This window comes from Leptinotarsa decemlineata, unplaced genomic scaffold (genome assembly GCF_025532065.1).
Source record: "Leptinotarsa decemlineata unplaced genomic scaffold, Ldec_3_MD MMD2_tig00000882_RagTag_RagTag, whole genome shotgun sequence".
Classification (NCBI taxonomy): domain Eukaryota; kingdom Metazoa; phylum Arthropoda; class Insecta; order Coleoptera; family Chrysomelidae; genus Leptinotarsa; species Leptinotarsa decemlineata.
Window position 1 is genome coordinate 17,513,659 of NW_027412556.1, and position 9,661 is coordinate 17,523,319.

The following is a 9,661-nucleotide window of genomic DNA, read 5'->3' on the forward strand; positions in this document are numbered from 1 at the left end:
CACCTTAAAAGCACATTGACATTGTGTCAACATGACAAATTACTATTGCTTTTGTATTTAAAGAATTAGAAGGTCAATATTGACAAGAGGTTTCAAAATGTTTACTGCATTTTGACAAAATTTGTTTCGAACAAGGAATTCATGAGATTGTATTCCCTTGGATTACTGGTAAGTCACAATAGCGATATATGTTTACTAGTAATAACATAACCTTTGGTAGATTTTCTCCTAAGCATAAAGGAGAAGACTAATGAATTTTATTCTTAAACGAGTAAGTATAATCTACTTGAAGACATTCTAAGCAGATACTTGTAAGTATTTATGTACATAGCTGTGAAATACAAATAAAAGAATTAATGAAAAAGTTTGAATATGTAAGTACCTATATTCGATATGCGGTAATTATTCGTTATAATGGTTCGCACAAGTTAACTTTTTATCGGAATTAGGTACGTATTTTTGTCCGCTATCACGAATATAAAGTGGCGCTTCGGTCTACTTTAAAAAATTGAGTATTTCAGGAACTTACTTCTGGTAATAACTCGTTAAATGTCACTTTGTTTTCATTATCGCATTCTACCGTTCTTTATTCACTTGCCACGTCCAACAAGGTACTTTTTTGACTTTTGAATTAGTCCCGCTAGTAGTGTTACCAAATGAACCTTTTTCCTGAAGTACGAAAAATCACTCACTAGCAGCGCTAGTAGTTCGGTAGGGACGAACACTGTCCAATACTCATATAAACATATGGTAAAGTACCATAGAACAGAAGAAAATGTTTCTGAAGCAAAACTAAAATTTGCAACTATAAAGGATAACAATGTTGAAACATTAAAACGTTGGCTTGCATGCCGTAATTTAAAAGTAAGTGGAAAAAAAGTGAATTAATAGACAGGTTAGTATACATACGCTAGTAAACGAGTAACGGTAGATTCAAACTGTAATAAAAGAAATTTAAAATAATTATGAAATTCAGACTTATTTTCGAGTGAAATATGAATCAAATAAAGATGGTAATGAAATAAATTTAATGTAATATAATGAATATAATTTAATAAACGATTGAGGTTATATCTCATTTTAATTAATGGTAATTAACTATTAAAAATTTACTATTCATTTCATGTTAAAAGGATACATATGATTATTTATTTATTTTTTGCACTGTTAAATCCACTCTCCTCGAAGTATGTATCCATTTCTTTCATCTAACCTCATTAATATGAGGTTTTACAAATGGTATAAAAAACACGTTTTCTTCCGGATATCGATTTTCTGACGTACAATTCGCAAAACAGCAATGCTTTGTTGGCATTATACTAGCACAAAATATTTTTTTATATCAGATTTATATTTTTAAATAATAAATTAATATTACATAAATAACAGTGTTTTACATGTGAATAGTTTATTGTTTGTCCCTACTAGTAGTGCTGCCTCTCGTGGCACCTTTGCTGTACTATTCTCAGGAAAAAGGCTCGAATAAGAAATAAATGCGCTTTTGTCAAATTTTTATAGATATAGAAAAGATAAGAAATGCCACCTTGTTTTTGTCATGCGAAATGTTCCTCCCACAATTAGTCTACCATGTTTCATTTAGGAACATACACTATGTGGGGAAAATCGCGCACGGTTTGTAGCGTTCAAATTTTTTTCAACAAAAACATTTTTTCAGGCAGAGAGAGTGATTTCATCAAAGATTGAAAATACTAACGATCGAAATGTCGTGAAGTAACTTGGTTTGAAATCTTTTTTTAGTTTATTTTTTAATTTTTTGGTTATTTTCAGTTTTATTTTTTTTTACTCTGTAGTCAATTCAATTTTGTATCTGCGTTATTTTATTCGTCTTATTGTATTTTCATTTCACGTATTATTGCCTAATATAATTGATATTTTAGCTATTCATTACAATTTTGTTTGTTCTTTCATAGACTTCGAATCAAAGTGGAATCATATTAGACAATGGAAGTACGAACGAACGAAATTTTGTTGTTTTTATGAAAAAAACCGGACCGGTGATTTAAAAATCCAATTAGGGTTTCTGCATTTTTTTTGCAGTAGACTTGGCGACGTCTATGATTAAAGTACCTAGTCCAAGCTTCCTATCATTATCGCTACTTGCTCACTAACCGTGTTAGGAATCACACGTTAAAAGGTAAGACCTCGTTAGTCCTTAGCTCGCACAAGTTTCGACTTCTGAGGGTTATCGTTCGTGACAGCTGATAAACGGAAAACAGATTTTTTATTAGTAGGGGAGACCGGGTACAAAAGTAACAGCGGGTCGAAAGTAACAAATGCTCTCTAGATTGATCTAATAGACGAACACCGCTTTACCGCCGTCAGACGATAGCCAGAAGCGCCCCCCTCAATTGAATTCAGTCGCCGCGTGCGTCATGCGTCGTTAGGCTGTGTGACAGGACATTACGTGTTTTCACAAATCAAAAGTAAGTTTTTAGACGTATTCTTATTGAATGTTTACGAAGTCTGAAAAGGATGATAGTAATCCGAATATTTGCATATCCATTCTTGATTAGAGTAATTATATATTGCTTAAATTAATTTTTGTATAGCATGTTCCGTTTAAAGGTTATGTTGGACGTTTTGATAAAAAAGTGGACGGGTACAAAAGTAACATGTTACTTTTGTCCCCGTAATGATTTAATTATCTATCATATTTTTATGTGTGTCTTTACTTCAACAGAATGCCACGATAGCGCATAGGAACTACTGAACGAGGAACTACCGACACGGAAGTGCATCGAAAAGCGGCTGAAGAGCATTTTAAAGATGGTACAAAAATTAGAGGCCTGGCAAAAAATATAATGTTTGCCATGTAACATTATATAGATTTATAAAAAAACTAAAAGCAGGAAATACTAGCGCAGTTGTGGGCTACCGTTGCGTCAACAGAGTTTTTACTAATAATGAGGAAAGTAATCTACGCGACTATTTAATTGAGTGCTCTGCAGTGTATTTTGGGCTATCTCCATCTGAAGTTCGTAAACTGGCCTACGAGTTAGCGATTAAAAATGGAAAAATATTTCCTGAAAAGTAATCGATAGTCGAATGGCGGGTAAGGAATGGTTGACGGGATTTTTAAAACGACACCCGAGCCTGTCTTTGAGAAGTCCTCAAGCAACAAGTCTGTCGCGGGCTTTAAGTTTCAACAAGCATGAGTGAGTGAATTTTTTGATAATCTTGCTGAGGTAATGGATAGGTACCAATTCGAGCCAAAAGATATCTGGAATATTGACAAGACAGGCGTGAGCACTGTTCAAAAACCTAGCAAAATTGTAGCTCAAAAAGGAATTGAACAAGTGGATGCAGTAACCTCAGTAGAGCGTGGAAGATCAGTAACTGTTGCTGTTGTCATTAATGCTCAAGGAGGACATATCCCGCCTTTTTTCGTATTCCCACTGAAACGATTCCAAGACCACATGATACACGAGGGTCCTGTTGGTTGTGCTGGAGCTGGCAATGCTAGTGGATGGATGCAGGAGATGCAGAATTTTTACTGTTTCTACAACATTTCAAAAGACAAGTCAAACCCACAGTTGATCAGAAATGCTTGTTACTGCTCGACAACCATGCATCGCATACCATGCATCCTGGTCGAACGATGACTATTCATTACATTCCTGGAATTGTTAGAGAAGCATTTCCTCTTTCTGTCACTGATAGAAATGCAATTGCTGGATTCACCTGTACTGGCATAAGTCCATTTAATAGAAATATTTTTACTGCTGTTGACTACGCGCTATCATCTGTGACTGACCGGCCGTTACAAGTTAACAGACAAATTCTGCCAAATGATGTGTTGACTAGTTCTGACGCAATATCATCCATTCAAGTTGATCCAAGTTCTCTAGCTGGTGATCTTCCAACATCAATTGACCTATCTGTTCACCATATAGATAGCAATGATTTGTCAAACAATAATGACCAACCACCGGCTGATCAAAATATACCGGACCCGATCTCTGCTGACACTGATCCTGTGTTAGCTAACTCAATTTTTGATAAAAAATCCAAATCACCAGTGGCAGGACCTAATAGCGAGCTGCAATTTACAAATTCTATCAAGCCGTTTAATTTATCACCTAAAGATCTTAGACCTTTACCACAAGCAGGTCCGAGGACTGGAACAAATAAAGGTCGTAAAAAACGTAAGACTGCCATTCTGACGGATACTCCCGAAAAAAACTAAATTGAACAAGAACACCAACAACGAAATGAAGCCAAGAAAATGGTACTGCAAACTAATACTGGAGAAGGTAAAAGAAAATTGATATGTGCAAAAGAAAAGGGAAAAGGAAAAAAGACATAGAAGGCACCAAAAGAAAATGAAAATAAATCTGACGTCAAAGATTGCTTCTGTCTTGTCTGTTTAGAAACTTTTGGCAATAGTCGACCAAATGAACAGTGGATACAATGTATCGAATGTAAAATGTGTTCCCATGTGGAATGCATGGGTGACGATAAGAATTATGTGTGCCATAATTGCGATTCTGAGTGAGAGAATAATGACTGAATTATAAAAGTCTGATTGTAAAAAAATGATTAACATCATACTAAATTGATTTCATTACTTGAACTAAGAATACTTTTTATTGATTTGTTTTTTTAATATATAATTTTTGAACATTTAAAATACAGAAGTTGATTTGTGTTATTACGAAGTCTTCAAATAAATAATTTGTTGATTCACCACGTAGAATATTGTATTCATTACCAATCCCTGGTCTTGTTACTTTCGACCCACAACGTGTTACTTTCGACCTGCCTACGTGGTCGAAAGTAACAACTAACAATTTTTTTTTGAATTTATGTTATTCATATAAAACACATCATAATATAATAAATCGAGTTACTAGTGTAAAGGACATAAACTGAATTTATACATGGTTATATTAATTTAATAAAAACAGTAACACCCAGCCAGAAATCGAAGTGAAAGTACAAAGTGTTACTTTTGTACCCGGTCTCCCCTACTCATGTCATCGATGACACCATAATGATATTCATTCGCTTATTTGATTAAATCCCAGCCAAAGGAATCTTGTATGAATTGAAAGAGGTATATTTTGAGAAGAGGTTGATTTTTTGGGAGAGAAAAGTGTTTTTTGTATAATTCAGTGTTCATATAAAAGTATTTGGTTCGAAAGAAGTTTTCTTTCGTTTAATTCGATATTTATATGAAAGCAGCTATTTTGAGAGGGCTTTTTTGTATCAAGATAGAGAAGTAGAAAGCCAAATTTTTTCTCAAAAATTTAACCTATCTAAAAAATTACCCCTTTCAATGTTCATCAACTAAGCTAAGCTCTTCAATTTTGACTTTGACAAATATATTTCCTCATTAATATTATTTTTCGAACCCATATAAAATATATATTTCAGGTAAAACTGACACATGTTTCTTGCACTCTTTGGATGAAAAATGATAAAGAAAAAATCCCCAAACAACAACTCATTCTAATCTATTTTTGAGTCAATGCTATTATAACAATAAAAACTTTTACGAAAATGTAGTTCATGCAAAAGAAGTTCGTTTCGGGTACAATCTGGAAGAGTAAAAGTCACCCGAAATAACTACTTTCCATTAGAAAAATTAAATTGATTTGACAAATAACTTTGTTTCTCTGTTCTTATACGAAACATGCGTAATGGATTTGAAAACATTTATGAAAATATAGTTCATGTATAAGAAGTTCGTTGCAGGTACAATCTGGAAGAGAAAAAGTCATCCGAAATAACTACTGTCCATTAGAAAAATTGAATTGATTTGACAAATAACTTTGTTTCTCTGTTTGTACACGAAATATGGTACACATGCATGTTTCTGATCTGGATCTGAAATGATGTTATTCGCAAAATGTCATATTAAATGAATAGCATTATTGTTTTGGCAAACATCCCATCTAGAGTACCCCTTGCGATTGAGAACTCTTCATGTATTCCTAAGTGATTTTTTTTAGTATTATTATTTCTCATTTATATATTGAAAGGGTTTGTTTTCAGGAGGGATTAATTTTTGGAAAATGTTATCCGTATTTGCTACTGAGCCGATAAGGCAATTGTCTTAAACATCGAATGTCTAGCAGTGAGGATGACAGCTTTCCATGTAAGTGAAATTTTTATTAATTATATTGTGTAGAAATCCTGTGAATGATATCTGATTCGATCCCATATGAATGTTTCGAATGCTAACGGAATAGAGAAAAGTATTTTTCGTATAATTCAGCGTTCATATAAAAGTATTTGTTTCGAAAGTATTTTTCTTTCGTGTAATTCAATGTTTATATGAAAATAGCTGTTTCGAAAGGGCCTTGCTTCCTTCCTTTCTTTGGAACATTCCCACATTTTTTATATCAAGATCGAGAAGTAAAAGGCCAAAAACATTCTTTCCCATAAATTATTTCTCATATTACGTAACATTACATTTCCCGTACATGATATCTGCTTCAAATCCTTTGTTTGAAGGTGGTTGACAATGTTTCGTGACGAATTTCACTAGTTCGGACTTCCATTGTCTATTATATAAAATGATTTGAAATCCCTGAAACAAGTAAAAAAGAATAATTAAAAAAGAATAGTTGAAAATAACAATTATATTAAGCAACAATAAACCTGAAATGAAATGATAGTAAAATAACCTACAAGTAAAAATATAATAATTGAATGAATAAAAATTAAAGGAATGCAAAAAGAAAATAATAAAAAAATAAAAAAAAGTGTAGAGATTCCAAGTCACGTTAGTTCACGACGTTTCGATTGTTGGTATCTACAATCGTCTTCGGGTGATGACTGGACTGATTCCTCCGAGAGATGACTATTTTATAGGTCGTTGAAATACTTTCACTTTCTCTACTTTCCATTTTCCGCTTCACTGATTCCGTGAGAGATGACCGATTTGGCGGGAGTTGGTCATTTCTCGTTTGATGATGGGTTTCCATATGTTTCGTATATCTACGCTGGCCTGGCTGAATACGTTGTTGGACAACATGTATGCGGCTTCCTTAAATTTTCTCCTGAACCAATGTTCCTCTCTGTGCAAGATCTCAGCTTGGGACCACTCGATGTTGTGTTGATGGGTCCAAACATGGTCTGCTATTCCTGATTTGCTGGTTTCTCCTCGCTGTGTGTGCTTCTTGTGCTCGGCAATGCGAATATTCAATGGCCTCTTAGTTTCACCAATATAGGATTTTCCGCACTCACAAATCCATTAATAATTCAATTTTTGGGTAAATTTTCGTAATGTGGACACCTGGCGATTTTAAAAAAAATTTTGACTGTACTTACGTATTTTGATGCGTAGATTACGAATCCGGAAGAAAAAAGCGGCGCTCTCCCTTATTTAAAAAGTTACGGCCCTTCAAAGTTCAGAAAAGGGCAACTTTTCAGCCTTCTTTTTCACTAAATAAACTATTTAAAAACACAAGCATTTATTCACTAGGTCACCTTTACACTTTATTCCTCCTTCTTTAACACTTTTCACTTCAATAATCAACATTTTTCTTATAAAAAACTCAATTTAAAAACGAATGCTTCTCCTGGTGACATTATTCTATTTTTAGGTTAGTTACTAGTGACATTTCAGAAAAAAGCGGTTGTTAATTGCCGTCGCCTACTATTTCAAATTCGTAATACACCACCAAAAACCAATTTACGATCTAAAGAATGAAGGTAAAAAACATTTGAATTACTTCAGGAATATGGACTGCATCAGTCGTACCAACCATATCATTAACCTTAAAAACGTAAAATACAGTTATATGTAACCAAAAAGCAGCTCCGTACAATTTTTAACATTTTTATAAGAAAAATGTTGATTATTGAAGTGAAAAGTGTTAAAGAAGGAGGAATAAGGTGTTAAGGTGACCTAGTGAATAAATGCTTGTGTTTTTAAATAGTTTATTTAGTGAAAAAGAAGGCTGAAAAGTTGCCCTTTTCTGAACTTTGAAGGGCCGTAACTTTTCAAATAAGGGAGAGCGCCGCTTTTTTCTTTCGGATTCGTAATCTACGCATCAAAATACGTAAGTACAGTCAAAAATTTTCTCAAAATCGCCGGGTGTCCACATAACGAAAATTTACCAAAAAAAGATCTTTAGTCTATCTGCAGTGGATGTTTCCAGAACGGGTACTACTAATAACTTCTTCAAACTGCTTGCATTCGAAATTTTAGCTCTCATTGCAAACCTTGTTTCTCCAGTATCGACGGTGAAGAGGTACTGGTGATCAATCAGAAATTCTTCCACCACTAAGCTGATACTTTTGCGCATTTTTGGCATAAATGATGATTTCATTAAATTTTTTATGACACGCGACTGCTGCAGCTACGTATAAGATTTCAAAAATATCAATTGGCAAAAATTAAATCATCTTTCATTTTGGCAAACCTCCCACCCACAGAAGGAGCAGCAGAACAACATTATTACAGGGCATATTATCAGCTTCAAACTTGGTTGGGCAACGAACTGACAGCAACAGATTGGGGCTGGAAGCAACATCAACGTGGCTTTATCGAAATTCACAGAAAAGGAATTTAAAAAAATCTGTTCAAAATCTGTTTTTCTGTTAACCAGCTGTCGCACCCCTACGAACGACAACCCTCAGAAGTCGAAACTTGTGCGAGCTAAGGATTAACGAGGTCTTACCATTTAACGTGTGTATGTGATTCCTAACACGGGTTGGACGATAGCAAGTGAAGATCGATGGTTCAGACTAGGGCTTGAACCACCGACCAACACGGCAGTCAATTCGAGTGAGTGAACAAAGCACCCACGCCGAACCGCTTGGCCAATTGCGGAAGAACTACTTTAAACTATTTGCTGTAGCTGTGAAACTGGATGTAACAGTTTAAAATGTGGCTGTCGAAAACATGCATGGTTAAAATGCACAAAATGCTTAAACTGTCATGGCTCTGAAAATTGCCTCAACACGGAAGGAAAAATTTACGAAGAAGTTATTGATTTAGATGAAATTGTGGATGAAGAACCAATGCAGACTGGAAATAATATTGAAGACGAAGAAGGTGATGGTCTGAAGATTTCGAAGATCAACTAGAATTGGAAAGGTTTGTCGAATCTAACTATGAAGAAATGCCATGAAAGAGACAAAAATTAATGAATAAGTTATTAAAATTCAAGATGAGGTATTTATAAATAACAAAATTAAAGTTTTTAAAATATTATAATTAATAACGTAATCAGAATAAAGTATCTAAATTCAGTAGTACGATCTACATGTATATTTATATTTCATGAGATTTCCTATGACATGAATGTAATTAGAATTCAATAAATAATCTTTTAAAATGAAAAAAAATGCAGCAATCACATTATTTGTTGATGATAAAAATAATTCGAATTATAGTTTTTTTCGATTTTTTGCATTTTCTGAGAACATTTATTATAGTAATGTATTTTTTTAAACCATCAGAAAATAAAGATTTCAACGAACAAAAAGCACACCGACTTTTTGAAAAAATCTGATATTTTGACGCGAGAATTTTCGATTGAAAATTAGGGTGCTTTTTGATATTCAGTCAAAATAAGGTGAAAAAATAAATATTCTTAAATCAAATAAATTACAGTGTATTTTGTACATAAAAAGGTAAATTTTCACCAAATTTCGTAGAAAAAAAATCGAAAAAGATAAAAAT

The 9,661-nt window shown here is 33.6% G+C and overlaps 1 long non-coding RNA gene across 1 annotated transcript; it reads left to right on the forward strand.

Annotated features, from left to right (window-relative positions):
• The first annotated feature begins 36 nt into the window (after nucleotides 1-36).
• On the forward strand, nucleotides 37-5,944 carry LOC141482195 (uncharacterized). Its single transcript, XR_012465407.1, has 3 exons — nucleotides 37-168; nucleotides 221-271; nucleotides 5,398-5,944. It is a non-coding gene; the product is annotated as an uncharacterized lncRNA (long non-coding RNA).
• The last annotated feature ends 3,717 nt before the right edge of the window (nucleotides 5,945-9,661 follow it).